Source organism: Arachis ipaensis, chromosome B8, assembly GCF_059453495.1.
Source record: "Arachis ipaensis isolate K30076 ecotype BB chromosome B8, ASM5945349v1, whole genome shotgun sequence".
NCBI classification, from domain to species: Eukaryota; Viridiplantae; Streptophyta; class Magnoliopsida; order Fabales; family Fabaceae; genus Arachis; species Arachis ipaensis.
In genome coordinates this window covers 97,257,170-97,271,870 of record NC_142443.1, presented here as the reverse complement: position 1 = coordinate 97,271,870, position 14,701 = coordinate 97,257,170, and the positions used below count along the sequence as shown (strand labels likewise).

Below are 14,701 nucleotides of genomic sequence, written 5' to 3'. Positions count from 1 at the left end.
CATACTAAAGCTTGGCTGGCTATTAAGCCATGCGTGACCCTTTGATTGGAGCTTTAGGCTAAAGAGCATAAGATTCCTGGAATTCATATTAAAAATTTTGGAATCCTTATTTTTCTTTTTCAAAATGATTTTCGAAAAAATTAAAAGAAAATACAAAAAAATCATAAAATTATAAAAATAAAAAATATTTTATGTTTCTTGTTTGAGTCTTGAGTCAAGTTATAAGTTTGGTGTCAATTGCATATTCATCTTGCATTTTTCGAAAAATTCATGCATTCTTAGTGTTCTTCATGATCTTCAAGTTGTTCTTGGTAAGTCTTCTTGTTTGATCTTGATGTTTTCTTGTTTTGTGTTGTATGGTGTTTTTCATATGCATTCTTGCATCCATAGAGTCTAAGCATCAAAGATTTCTAAGTTTGGTGTCTTGCATGTTTTCTTTGCATTAAAAATTTTTCAAAAATGTGTTCTTGATGTTCATCATGATCTTCATAGTGTTCTTGGTGTTCATCTTGACATTCATAGCATTCTTGCAGACATTCATTGTTTTGATCCATAACTTTCATGCATTGCATCATTTTTCTTGTTTTTCTCTCTCATCATAAAAATTCAAAAATCAAAAAAATATCTTTCCCTTTTTCTCTCTTAAAATTTCGAAAATTAGATTTGACTTTTTCAAAAAATTTTAAAATCTAGTTGTTTTTATGAGTCAAATCAAATTTTCAATTTAAAAATCTTATCTTTTTCAAAATCTTTTTCAAAAATCAAAACTTTTTCATTTTTCTTAGTTATTTTCGAAAATTTTAAAAATATTTTTCAAAAATCTTTTTCTTATTTTTATATCATATTTTCGAAAATAACATCATCAATTAATGTTTTGATTCAAAAATTTCAAGTTTGTTACTTACTTGTTAAGAAAGATTCAAACTTTAAGTTCTAGAATCATATCTTGTGATTTCTTGTGAATCAAGTCATTAATTGTGATTTTAAAAATCAAATCTTTTTCAAAACCAATTTCAATCATATCTTTTCAAAAATATCTTCTCATCTTATCTTTTTCAAAATTTGATTTCAAAATATCTCTTCTAACTTCCTAACTTCTTATCTTTTCAAAATTTGTTTCAACTAACTAACTAACTTTTTGTTTGTTTCTTACCTTTTTCAAAACTACCTAACTAACTCTCTCTCTCTAATTTTCGAAAAAATCTTCCCTCTTTTTCAAAATTTCTTTTTAATTAGACTAATTATTTTATTTTTTATTTGAATTTTTGAAAAACTACTAACCTTTTTCAAAAACTATTTTCGAAAATCACTAACTCTTTTTCAAAAATTATTTTCGAAAATTCTCTCCTCCTCTCATCCCCTTCTATTTATTTATTCATCTACTAACACTTCTCTTCATCTCACATCTCTGCTCCTATCATCACCTTTGTGTTTGGATTCTTCATTCTTCTTCACCCCTATTCCTTTTCTTCTTCTACTAACAATAAGGAACCTCTTTACTGTGACATAGAGGATTCCTCTTCTTTTCTTTTTCTCTTCTCTTTCTTATGAGCAGGGACAAAGAAAAAGGCATTCTTGTTGAAGCTGATCCAGAACCTGAAAGGACTCTGAAGAGAAAACTAAGAGAAGCTAAATTACAACAATCCAGAGACAATCTTATTGAAAATTTTGAACAGGTAAAGGAGATGGCAGCCGAATCCAACAACAATAATGCAAGGAGAATGCTTGGTGACTTTACTGCACCTAATTCCAATTTACATGGAAGAAGCATCTCCATTCCTACCATTGGAGCAAACAATTTTGAGCTGAAACCTCAGCTAGTTTCTCTGATGCAGCAGAACTGCAAGTTTCATGGACTTCCATCTGAAGATCCTTTTCCGTTCTTAACTGAATTCTTGCAGATCTGTGATACTGTTAAGACTAATGGAGTAGATCCTGAAGTCTACAGGCTCATGCTTTTCCCTTTTGCTGTAAGAGACAGAGCTAGAATAGGGTTGGACTCTCAACCAAAAGACAGCCTGAACTCTTGGGATAAGCTGGTCACGGCTTTCTTAGCCAAGTTCTTTCCTCCTCAAAAGCTGAGCAAGTTTAGAGCTGATGTTCAAACCTTCAGACAGAAAGAAGGTGAATCCCTTTATGAAGCTTGGGAAAGATACAAGCAGTTGACCAAAAAGTGTCCTTCTGACATGCTTTCAGAATGGACCATCCTGGATATATTCTATGATGGTTTATCTGAGCTATCAAATATGTCATTGGATACTTCTGCAGGTAGATCCATTCACCTAAAGAAAATGCCTGCAAAAGCTCAAAAACTCATTGACATGGTTGCTAATAACCAGTTTATGTACACTTCTGAGAGGAATCCTGTGAGTAATGGGACGCCTATGAAGAAGGGAGTTCTTGAAATTGATACTCTGAATGCCATATTGGCTCAGAACAAAATATTGACTCAGCAAGTCAATATGATTTCTCAGAGTCTGAATAGAGTGCAAGCTGCATCCAACAGTACTCAAGAGGCTTCTTATGAAGAAGAAGCTTATGTTCCTGAAAACCCTGCAATAGCAGAGGTGAATTACTTAGGTGAACCTTATGGAAACACCTATAATCCATCATGGAGAAATCATCCAAATCTCTCATGGAAGGATCAAAGGCCTCAACAAGGCTTTAATAATGGTGGAAGAAACAGGTTTAACAATAGTAAACCTTTTCCATCATCCACTCGGCAACAGACAGAGAATTCTGAGCAGAATCTATCTAGCTTAGCAAATTTAGTCTCTGATCTATCTAAGGCCACTGTGAGTTTCATGAATGAAACAAGGTCTTCCATTAGAAATTTGGAAGCACAAGTGGTCCAGCTGAGTAAAAGGATCACTAAAATCCCTCCTAGTACTCTCCCAAGCAATACAGAAGAAAATCCAAAGAGAGAGTGCAAGGCCATTGATAGTACCAAAATGGCCGAACCCAAAGAGGGAAAAGAGAACGTGAATCCCAAGGAAGAAGACTTCCTGGAACGTCCAGTGATCAATAAGGAGCTTCCCTCTGAGGAACCAAAGGACTCTGAGGCTCATCTAGAGACCATAGAGATTCCATTGAACCTCCTTATGCCATTCATGAGCTCTGATGAGTATTCCTCTTCTGAAGAGAATGAGGATGTTACTGAAGAGCAAGCGGCCAAGTTCCTTGGTGCAATCATGAAGCTAAATGCCAAATTATTTGGTATTGAGACTTGGGAAGATGAACCTCCCTTGTTCACCAATGAACTAAGTGATCTGGATCAACTGACATTACCTCAGAAGAGACAGGATCCTGGAAAGTTCATAATACCTTGTACCATAGGCACCATGATCATTAAGGCTCTGTCTGACCTTGGTTCAGGGATAAACCTCATGCCCCTCTCTGTAATAGAGAAACTGGGAATCTATGGGGTGCAAGCTGCTAAAATCTCATTAGAGATGGCAGATAATTCAAGAAAACAGGCTTATGGACAAGTAGAGGACGTGTTAGTAAAGGTTGAAGGCCTTTACATCCCTGCTGATTTCATAGTCTTAGATACTGGAAAGGAAGAAGATGAATCCATCATCTTAGGAAGACTTTTCCTAGCCACAGCAAGAGCTGTGATTGATGTGGACAGAGGAGAATTGATCCTTCAAATAAATGAGGACAACCTTGTGTTTATAACTCAAGGATCTCTCTCTGCATCCATGGAGAGGAAGCATAAAAAGCTTCTCTCAAAGCAGAGTCAACCAAAGCCCCCACAGTCAAACTCTAAGTTTGGTGTTGGGAGGCCACAACCAAACTTTAAGTTTGGTGTCAAACCCCCATATCCAAACTCTAAGTTTGGTGTTGGGAGGTCTCAACAAAGCTCTGCACATCTGTGAGGCTCCACGAGAGCCCACTATCAAGCTATTGACATTAAAGAAGCGCTTGTTGGGAGGCAACCCAATATTTATTTATCTAATTTTATTTTTGTCTTTCATGTTTTCTTAGGTTCATGATCATGTGGAGTCACAAAATAAACGAAAAATTTAGAAACAGAATCAAAAACAGTGGAAGAAAAATCACACCCTGGAGGAAGCACCTGTCTGGCGTTCAATGCCAGAACAGAGCATGGTTCTGGCGCTGATCGCCCAAAATGGGCAGTATCTGGGCACTGAACGCCCAAAATGGGCAGCATCTGGGCGCTGAATGCCAGAATTGCACCCTGGAGAAGAGCTGGCACTGAACGCCCAGAACAAGCATGGTTCTGGCGTTCAACGCCAGAAATGGGCAACAAATGGGCGTTGAACGCCCAAAATGGGCACCAACCTGGCACTGAACGCCCAGAGTTGTGTGCAAGGGCATTTTACATGCCTAATTTGGTGCAAGGTTGTAATTCCTTGAACACCTCAGGATCTGTGGACCCCACAGGATCATCTCAGGATCTGTGAATCTCACAGGATCCCCACCCACATCACCCTCTCTCTCTCCATTCATGGTCATCCCTTCTGTTTTCCATTCACCACTCACATCCATACACACATCCCTCTATCTCCTCCATATCTTCTTCTTCTTCATCTATTCTTTCTTTTCTTGCTCGAGGGCGAGCAATATTCTAAGTTTGGTGTGGTAAAAGCATAAGTTTTTTGTTTTTCCATTATCATTAATGGCACCTAAGGGCAGAGAAACCTCAAAAAAGAGGAAAGGGAAGACAAATGCTTCCACCTCTGAGCCATGGGAGATGGAAAGATTCATCTCACAAGCCCATCACTAAGAAAAGGATGGAGCAAACAAGAGAGCACATTCATGAATCTCAACAGGCACATGAAGAAGCTCATCATCAAGAAATCCCTGAGATACATCAAGGGATGCACTTGCCTCCACAGAATTTTCGGGAGCAAATCAACACCTCCCTAGGAGAATTAAGTTCCAACATGGGACAATTAAGGGTGGAACATCAAGAACACTCCATCATCCTTCATGAAATTAGAGAAGATCAAAAAGCAATGAGGGAGGAGCAACAAAGACAAGGAAGAGACATAGAAGAGCTCAAGGACATCATTGTATCCTCAAGAAGGAAACGCCACCATCACTAAGGTGGATTCATTCCTTGTTCTTATTTCTTCTGTTTTTCGTTTCCTATGTTAAGTGCTTATCTATGTTTGTGTCTTCATTACATGATCATTAGTAGTTAGTAACTTTGTCTTAAAGTTATGAATGTCCTATGAATCCATCACCTCTCTTGAATGAAAAATGTTTTAATTCAAAAGAACAAGAAGTACATGAGTTTCGAATTTATCCTTGAACTTAGTTTAATTATATTGATGAGGTGATAATGCTTCTTGTTTTCTGAATGAATGCTTGAACAGTGCATATGTCTCTTGAAGTTGTTGTTTAAGAATGTTAAATATTTTGGCTCTTGAAAGAATGATGACTAGGAGACATGTTATCTGATAATCTGAAAAATCATAAAAATGATTCTTGAAGTAGGAAAAAGCATCAAAGAACAAAGCTTGCAGAAAAAAAAAATTATAGCGAAAAAAATAGAAAGAAAAAGAAAAAGCAAGCAGAAAAAGCCAAAAGCTCTTAAAACCAAGAGGCAAGAGCAAAAAGCCAATAACCCTTAAAACCAAAAGACAAGGGCAAATAAAAAGGATGCCAAGGCTTTGAGCATCAGTGGATAGGAAGGCCTAAAGGAATAAAATCCTGGTCTAAGCGGCTAAACCAAGCTGTCCCTAACCATGTGCTTATAGCGTGTAGGTGTCAAGTGAAAACTTGAGACTGAGCGGTTAAAGTCAAGGTCCGAAGCAAAAAAAAGAGTGTGCTTAAGAACCCTGGACACCTCTAATTGGGGACTTTAGCAAAGCTGAGTCACAATCTGAAAAGGTTTACCCAATTATGTGTCTGTGGCATTTATGTATCCGGTGGTAATACTGGAAAACAAAGTGCTTAGGGCCACGGCCAAGACTCATAAAGAAGCTGTGTTCAAGAATCATCATACTAAACTAGGAGAATCAATAACACTATCTAAACTCTGAGTTCCTATAGATGCCAATCATTCTGAACCTCAATGGATAAAGTGAGATGCCAAAACTATTCAAGAGGCAAAAAAAAAAAGCTACAAGTCCCGCTCATCTGATTGGAGCTATGTTTCATTGATAGTTTAGAATTTATAGTATATTCTCTTCTTTTTATCCTATTTGATTTTCAGTTGCTTGGGGACAAGCAACAATTTAAGTTTGGTGTTGTGATGAGCGGATAATTTATACGCTTTTTGGCATTATTTTTAGTATGTTTTTAGTAGAATCTAGTTACTTTTAGGGATGTTTTCATTAGTTTTTATGTTAAATTCACATTTCTGGACTTTACTATGAGTTTGTGTATTTTTCTGTGATTTCAGGTATTTTCTGGCTGAAATTGAGGGACTTGAGCAAAAATCAGATTCAGAGGTTGAAGAAGGACTGCTGATGCTATTGGATTCTGACCTCCATGCACTCAAAATGGATTTTCCGGAGCTACAGAACTCAAAATGGCGCGCTTCTAATTGCGTTGGAAAGTAGACATCCAGGGCTTTCCAACAATATATAATAGTCCATACTTTGCCCAAGTTTAGACGATGCAAACTGGCGTTCAAAACCAGCTCTCTACCCAATTCTGGCGTCCAGCGCTAGAAACAAGCTGCAAAGTGGAGTTCAACGCCCGAACTGGCACAAAAGCTGGCGTTCAACTCCAAGAATGACCTCTCCACGTGTAGACTTCAAGCTCAGCCCAAGCACACACCAAGTGGGCCCCGGAAGTGGATTTATGCATCAATTACTTACTTCTGTAAATCCTAGTAGCTAGTTTATTATAAATAGGACATTTTACTATTGTATTGGGGATCTTTGGATCATCTTTGGACGCCTGGTTCTTAGATCAGAGGGGCTGGCCATTTGGCCATGCCTGGATCTTTCACTTATGTATTTTCAATGGTAGAGTTTCTGCACTCCATAGATTAAGGTGTGGAGCTCTGCTGTTCCTCAAAGATTAATGCAAAGTACTACTGTTTTTCTATTCAATTCAACTTATTCTGCTTCTAAGATATTCATTCGCTCTTCAACCTGAATGTGATGAACGTGACAATCATCATCATTCCCTATGAACGCGTGCCTGACAACCACTTCCGTTCTGCATTAGATTGAATGAGTATGTCTTAGATCTCTTAATCAGAATCTTCGTGGTATAAGCTAGATTGATGGCGGCATTCATAAGAGTCCGGAAAGTCTAAACCTTGTCCGTGGTATTCCGAGTAGGACTCTGGGATTGAATGACTGTGACGAACTCAAAACTCGCGAGTGCTGGGCGTAGTGACAGATGCAAAAGGATAGTAAATTCTATTCCAGTATGATCGAGAACCTCCAAGATGATTAGCCATGCAGTGACAGCGCATCGGACCATTTTCACAGAGAGGAATAGGATGCAACCAACGACAAGGGTGATGCCTCCAGACGATTAGCCGTGCTGTGACAGAGCATTTGGACCATTTTCCCGAGAGGATTAAAAGTAGCCAGTGGCACCGGTGACATCCTTACATAAAGCCAGCCATAGAAAGGAGTAAGACTGATTGGATGAAGACAACAGGAAAGCAGAGGTTCAGAGGAACGATTGCATCTCCATACGCTTATCTGAAATTCTCACCAATGATTTACATAAGTATTTCTATCCTTATTTTATTACTTATTTTCGAAAACCCCATTACTATTTTATATCTGCCTGACTGAGATTTACAAGGTGACCATAGCTTGCTTCATACCAACAATCTCCGTGGGATTCGACCCTTACTCACGTAAGGTATTACTTGGACGACCCAGTGCACTTGCTGGTTAGTTATGCGAAGTTGTGAAGATATGTTTAGACCATGGTTCTGTACATCCGTTTTTGGTTCCATCGCCAGGGAATCAATTTTGAACAATAATTCACAACCTGAGTAACAATTTCGCATACCACTAACCAATGTCGAAGCACATGTTTGCCCATTCCTTGTGAGACGACCCGAGGTTTGAATACTTCGGTTATTTCTATTGGGGTTGAACTTGTGACAACCAAATCCCTCTTCTAAATTTGACCCCCGAGGATTGTTGTTGGTAGAGCTATACTCACAACGAGGTGTTATTAAAGAGAAATCTACCAACACACCGCTGGGGCGTTGTCAATACGCTTATCTGAAACTCTCACCAATAAATTACATAAATATCTCTATCCTATTTTAATTATCTTTTAGTACACTATAATCTCTTAATACATTTGAATCCGCCTGACTGAGATTTACAAGGTGACCATAGCTTGCTTCAAGCCGACAATCTCCGTGGGATCGACCCTTACTCACGTAAGGTTTATTACTTGGACGACCCAGTGCACTTGCTGGTCAGTTGTGCGAAGTTGTGACAAAGAATTAATATTATAAACATGCGTATAAAGTTTTCAGCGCCGTTACCAAGGAATGGAACCGTCACGATTTCCGCGCACCACTAAGCCATTCCTGCCCTGTAATCCCTGAAATCACTTAACACACATATCAAAGAATCAAATGGTAATAAGAGAGGATTAATTTTTGGTAATTTAAAGGCTTGGGAAGCAAGTTTCCTAATTATAGAACAAAATTAGGAAGGAAAATATAAAACCATGCAATTAGTATGAATAAGTGTGCAAAGACTTGATAAAAACCACTCAATTGAGCACAAGATAAACCATAAAATAGTGGTTTATCAATCTCCCCACACTTAAACATTAGCATGTCCTCATGCTAAGCTCAAGAGAAGCTATAAAGGAGTGAAGAGGAATGGCAGAATGTATGAAATACAACCTATCTATATGAATGCAACTACATGCTAAGATGTTTCTACCTACTTGGTCAAAGTAAATAAATCTTCCAAGAACAGACATAAACTGGATTTCACTAATTCAAATCATAAAATAAAGTACAAGTAGACTTGTAAAAGAAAATAGCTCGTGAAAGCCGGGAACAAAGAATCGAGCATCGAACCCTCACTGGAAGTGTATGCACTCTAATCGCTCAGGTGTTTGAGGTTCGATTCTCTCAATTCTCTACTAATCTTGCTTTCTAAGGCTTGCTCTTATTCTACCAATCAACAAAAGTTTAATGCACAAATACATAAATCAAGAGGTCTTTTAAGGGTTGTAATGGGGTTAGGGTCAAGGTAGGATTGTATTTGGTTAAGTGGACTAATATCTGAATTCTTAATTAACCTAAACTTCTCACCTAACTTAGGACAATCCATGTAATCATAATATAAAGCCTGACTACCCATTAATTATATTTTCCACATATTCTTGGATCCGAATTCGAGTACAACTCATATACATTGCTTTCACCATTTACTTTGGGGCATTTTGTCCCCTTTTATTATTTGCTCTTTTTCTTTTCTTTACTCCTTTATTTATCTTTTTTTATATATATAAGCCTATATTTCTTTCTTTTGTTTTTCTCAATGCATATGATTAAATTATTGAATGCATAAACATGTTCTTAACATTCTTGTTCATATTTTCTCAAGAATACACAACACCCAATTCTCAAACCAAATGTTTTCAATCCCAATTTCCCCACACTTAATTCGTGAGCACCCTCACTAGTCTAAGCTAACCAAGGATTCAAATTAAGGACATTATTGTTTTCTGCTTAAAGTTAATGATGTGCTAAAGTAAAGAACAAAGGGGTAAAATAGGCTCAAAATTGGTTTGCAAGGGATAATGAAAGGTTAAGGCCATATGGGTATGTAAACTAAGTAAAACAAAGGCCTCAATCACATAAGTGCATGCATACATTAAACAATGGAAATATAGAATTAAGCAAGACAAATATCACAATTTTAGAGAGAACAACACACACTAAAATAAAATATTGGTTGACGAAATACAACTAATCAAGTAGGCTCAAAATCTCACTGGTTTTGTGTGTTCGAGCTTTAAAACTATGTTCTAAATTAAAATTTCTTCAAACAAGATTTTCAAAAAGTTTAATTCAAATTAGTGAAATGCTATAAAAAGTTTCTTGAAAAAGAAAATATTACTTCAACCAAGTGGTAAAATATGCACAAAATGTAACAAACATGCAAATACAACAATGAACTAATAAAGAAAATAAGACATTGGTGTTGGGAAGAAAATAACTAACCCATGGAGATCGGTATCGACCTCCCCACACTTAAAGATTGCACCGTCCTCGGTGCATGCTGAGATGTGCAGGTGGACAGGATGCTACAACTGACACTTTTCTCTAGAGATTATGCAGATGGACTTGTTTGTGCCCCATATAGAAGTTTTTCCCTTTTTCCTTCTTCGGTGGCCAGCCTGAAAGAAGAGAAAAAAGAAGAACAGGAACCCAAAAAACAATGATAGAAAACAAATAAAATATGAGTGGGAAATGCCAAATAATAAGGGTCTCAAATACATGGTAGCTACAACATGTAAGAGAGAAGACAGTAGGAGCAAACGGCATATCGATAGTGCAAAAATTGCAACAAAGGGGAAGAGTGTGGGTAATGAAAGACAGTATAAACTCATGTCAATGCAAAAATAATACAAGTATCATAAAAGATTAGCATTGACTTAAATAATATTACCCAACAATATAAAATAAGTCATGAAGCACCAAAATAATACCAGAAAAGATACAACAGTTGAATAAAAAAATTTAACACCAATGAAAAAATAATAAATTTAGAAAAGAAAATAAAAATATGCACAAAATTAAAATGTAATGAATGAAAGTATGCAAATAAATTAAGTAAAATAGGATGAAAGCGAAGAAGGATGAGAAGTTAAAGAGATGAAGTAAGAAAGAAAGAAGAAAGAAGAAAAGATAGAAGAAATTAGGATTAGAAAAGAAAAGATAAGATAAGTGGCGGCGTAGGGATCTGGTGGTGTTGCGCGAGTGACGCGCACGCGTACTCCACGCGAACGCGTGGGTTGCGCACATGGGGAGACGACGCGTCAGCGTCGGTCACGCGTACACGTGACCATGTTTGTGCTATTCGTGCGAGGGCATCGTGGCGCTCGCACAACCCTCTGTTCGTTGTGGGATATGTGCCAAAATGTCATATGATGCGTGCGCGTCAAGCACGCGCACGCGTGGAAGTGCACATTTTGAAAATGACGCACACCCGTCAGCAGCGCTTACGCGTGATGCAATTTGTGCCGCGGGGACAGTGCCAGTACCAAGCCAGCCCAGCTTTCGGCCAATACACCTTTTATGTCGAATTCGCAGGGTCACGCGTGCGTGTCATTGAAGCGTATGCGTGAGGTGCCAAAAATCTCAAATGACGCGTACGCGTGAGGGACGCATACGCGTGGTGATGCTTGTGCGATTGGCACACTTTCTGCATAGTTTCCACACAACTTTCTGTTCTTTTTTTATGAAGTATGTAGAATGCAAAATGCAGATGCGGATGCAGACATTATGAATGAACACTAAGAAAAATAGAATAAAATAAAAATAAGAATAAAAAAAATAAAATAAAACTAAGACTGAAAAAGAACGATCATACCATGGTGGGTTGCCTCCCACCTAGCACTTTTAGTTAAAGTCCTTAAGTTGGACATTTGGTGAGCTCCTTGTCATGGTGGCTTGTGCTTGTACTCATCCAGGAATCTCCACCAATGTTTGTAATTCCAATGGCCTCCGGGATCCCAAACTAGGCGCAAAGATCCTTCAAGCAAGTTAAAGCAAGTGACAAGGCTCCAAGAGTGTGGATTGTTGGAATGAATTCTGGGGTCCCAAACCTTGCTTTTGCACCCGTCTTCTTGTTGATCATCATTTTTCCACTTGGGTGGTGAGCATTTGGAATTCTCACGGAGACATCCAAACAGCTTCCTAGATCCATACAATTTAGTATTCTTCCAACCATGATACTTCCGCCGTGAGCTTCCTACCACAATAAACCTAGGATTGTGTTGCCAACCACCAACCATCTCCCTCTTACTCTTATAGCCATAAAGAGCTCTAAGTTGCCCATCCGTCTCAAGTAAAGCATATTCAAGTGGGATAATTAAGCTTAGAGATGAGAGATTTACCCACTTGAATGAAGGGATAGATGATGATGACTTTGGGGGAGAGGTCTCCAACAACCTTGGCAAGGTGATCTCCAGCTCCATTCCTTTGGACTCCTCTTTGACAACTTCCACCTCTTTGCAAGCTTCTTCAATATCAACCTCTTCCTCTTGGTAGCTTTCTTCCAATTCGATCTCTTCTTCATTATTTACCAAGGGCATGGGAGGTTGTGCTTCTTCTTCTTTAATCTCCATGTCAAGTCCAATGGGAGAGGATTCAATTGTAGATAAGAATTCATCAATGATTGAATCCTTCTCTTGATCAACCTCTTCAAAGTCTTCAACCATGATTTGCCTTGGAGGTTGTACACCCTCCTCAACATCAATTTCAAGCTTCTTGGAGGGAGGTTCTATGGCTGGAAGTTCCCATGGAGGTTCCGCATCTCCTAAATCTTCAACCACTTCTTCCACTTCAGCTATTATGGCTTTCCCCACTTGTTCCAATACAACGTCATGCTCCTTACGGTCCACCGGAGTCTCTAGCATCTCCTTCATGCTGTGTTCTTCATTAGATTCTCCACATGAAGCCATGGGAGTTCCTTGAGTGTCCGAACGTTGAGAAGCTAATTAATTTATCGCTTGCTCCAGTTGATAAAGGGTTGCATGAAATCGATCCACTGTTTCCTTGAGACAATCCTTTGATTCTTGTTGTGCTCGGCTATCATAAGTAGGATCATAGTGCTCTTGGATTGATGGATATGGACATGGTGTATATAGAGGTGGTGGTTCTTGGGAGTAATTAGGTTGGAATTGGGGTGGCTCTATGTATGGTTCATACGGTTCATAGGGTGGTTGGTATCGTGGATATGGGTTAGGGTCATATGGAGGTGAATGGTGTAAAGGGGCTTGTGAGTTTGGTGGTTCAAAGGTATGTTGGGGAGGTGGTTCATAAGCATATGGTGGGGCTTATTGGTAACTACAAGGGGGTCCACCATATTCATCATCTTGGTACATTCCCTGGAATGGCTCTTGACCATAGTAATTTGGTAGAGGTTGGTTGTCACGAAAGGGTCCACCATAACTATTGTCTTAGTATGTATCACAGAATGGTTGTTAGTTATAGTGCACTGGAGGGGGTTGTTGCCAAGAGGGTTGATCAAATCCTTGTTGCTGCTCCCATCTTTGATTCTTCCAACCTTGATGCCTATTTTCATTATAGTTTCCATTCCTTACAACAACATTGGAACCAAATCCTTGATGCATGTTACCATTGTAGTTCCCATTTCCTACAACATAATTTGAGCCAAACTCATAGCCAAAGTGGTGAGAATTCATAATAGCAAATAAAAACAAAAGCTAACAAAAATAAGTAATAAAGTCCTAAAGCTAACAAAAACTAACAAATAAGCAAAAGGCAAGCATATTGATGAGTGGATAATTTATACGCTTTTTGGCATTGTTTTTAGTATATTTTTAGCATGTTTTAGTTAGTTTTTATTATATTTTTATTAGTTTTTATTTAAAATTCCCTTTTCTGGACTTTACTATGAGTTTGTGTATTTTTCAGTGATTTCAGGTATTTTCTAGCTGAAATTGAGGGACCTGAGCAAAAATCTGATTCAGAGGCTGAAAAGGACTGCAGATGCTGTTGGATTCTGACCTCCCTGCACTCGAAGTGGATTTTCTGGAGCTACAGAAGCCCAATTGGCGCGCTCTCAATTGCGTTGGAAATTAGACATCCAGGGCTTTCTAGCAATATATAATAGTACATATTGTGCCAAAGATTTGATGGCCCAAACCGGCGTTCAAAGTTAGCATCAGAATTCCCGGCGTTAAACGCCGGAACTGGCACAAAAGTGGGAGTTAAACGCCCAAACTGGCACAAAAGCTGGCGTTTAACTCCAAGAGAAGTCTCTACACGAAAATGCTTCAATCCTCAGCCCAAGCACACATCAAGTGGGCCCGAAAGTGGATATTTACGTCATTTACTCATTTTTGTAAACCCTAGGCTACTAGTTCTCTATAAATAAGACCTTTTTGCTATTGTATCTTCACCTCATGACACATTACACGTTTCATTTTGTATCTTCTACGGCATGAGTCTCTAAATCCCATGGTTGGGGGTGAGGAGCTCTGCTGTGTCTTGATGGATTAATGTAATTACTACTGTTTTTCCCATTCAATCATGCTTGTTCTATTCCAAGATACCACTTGTTCTTCAACCTGATGAATGTGATGATCCGTGACACTCATCACCATTCTCACCTATGAACGTGTGCCTGACAACCACCTCCGTTCTACCTTCGATTGAGTGTGTATCTCTTGGATTCCTTTATCAGAATCCTCGTGGTATAAGCTAGAATCCATTGGTGGCCATTCTTGAGAATCCGGAAGGTCTAAACCTTGTCTGTGGTATTCTGAGTAGGATTCAAGGATTGAATGACTGTGACGAGCTTCAAACTCGCGAGTGTTGGGCGTTAGCGACAGACGCAAAAGAATCACTGGATTCTATTCCGACATGATCAAGAACCGACAGATGATTAGCCGTGCTGTGACAGAGCGCGTTGAACATTTTCACTGAGAGGACGGGAGGTAGCCATTGACAACGGTGAAACCCAACATACAGCTTGCCATGGAAGGAGCCTTGCGTGCTTGAAGAAGAAGACAGTAGGAAAGC

At 38.7% G+C, this 14,701-nt stretch overlaps 1 non-coding gene across 1 annotated transcript; it reads right to left on the bottom strand.

Moving 5' to 3' along the window:
• Positions 1–2,084: 2,084 nt before the first annotated feature.
• On the bottom strand, positions 2,085–2,188 carry LOC148548935 (small nucleolar RNA R71). Its single transcript, XR_015897165.1, has one exon. It is a non-coding gene; the product is annotated as a small nucleolar RNA R71 (small nucleolar RNA).
• Positions 2,189–14,701: the final 12,513 nt, after the last annotated feature.